Source organism: Leptonychotes weddellii, chromosome 9 (genome assembly GCF_054177405.1).
Source record: "Leptonychotes weddellii isolate Sample4059 chromosome 9, ASM5417740v2, whole genome shotgun sequence".
Classification (NCBI taxonomy): domain Eukaryota; kingdom Metazoa; phylum Chordata; class Mammalia; order Carnivora; family Phocidae; genus Leptonychotes; species Leptonychotes weddellii.
Window position 1 is genome coordinate 115,043,255 of NC_138377.1, and position 887 is coordinate 115,044,141.

The 887-nt window shown below is 44.9% G+C and overlaps 1 long non-coding RNA gene across 1 annotated transcript in view; it reads left to right on the plus strand.

The window, feature by feature from the left end:
- Positions 1–634, plus strand: part of LOC115941880 (uncharacterized) — a 25,658-nt gene extending 25,024 nt beyond the window's left edge. The window contains exon 4 of the long non-coding RNA XR_004076556.2: positions 289–634. This is a non-coding gene — a long non-coding RNA (uncharacterized LOC115941880). The remainder of the gene's footprint in view (positions 1–288) is intronic.
- Positions 635–887: the final 253 nt, after the last annotated feature.

Here is an 887-nt window from a genome sequence, read left to right on the forward strand (position 1 = left end):
TGGTTCCCTAGAGCAGTTTTCAAAGAAAGGAATTAAATTTACATGGTTACAACCCAGTTGACAAGCTTCCCAATAAGGAAAGCCATCTAGTTACTAATTTTTGTTTCGGACTATTCTTTTCGAGGAAAGCGTTTGCCTATTACCCTAAAATACGTAAAACAATAGCAAGTATGCTCTTTTCAAAACACTATTGATCAGTTGATGTCGCTATAGCCCTAACCATTATTTCCTGAATAAATCATGACTTTAGGATGTTTGAATTCCAATCCATACACCTTTCCAAACCAGGTGCCAAACCTGCAGAGCCAGTCTGCAAAGGGAAGGGGACCCGAAGGCTAGCCAGAGACAGCCTGGTGGCGGAAGGGCTCAGGAGAATGAGTGGCTGTGACTAGAAATCGAATATGGGTAAGGAGCAAACCTCTCTCTTTGTCCAAAGGAGTGATCACATGTTGACAGCTGGAATTTACATGGCTCCTTATTCAATAAACTAGCGCCTTCCCTGCATTCCAACATCAGCCGCATAATAGTGGTACAGAAGCAAACTGACACATTACACACGGTCCAGCTGGCCCGTCCACTCTGCACGGACCCCTCCTCCTCCTCCTCCTCTTCAGTCTTCATCTCCCTCCCACGTGAGCTCTCGCTGGTGCAAGACCTAAGCACACACTCTTGGGTGCTCCCTAAATTAGGGGTGCTTGATTTCCTGTCCTGTCAGATGCTTGTCAGCATGTAGGATAGTAATTCTACATTAAAGATGAAAAACAAATAAACAGACCCAACAAAACCAGGACAGATAAAAACCCAAACATATCCCTTCTACTTTGTTCTCAGCCACCGCCCACCCCCCAACAAAAAAGGAGCTGTATGTGATCAACGTTTCCCATATC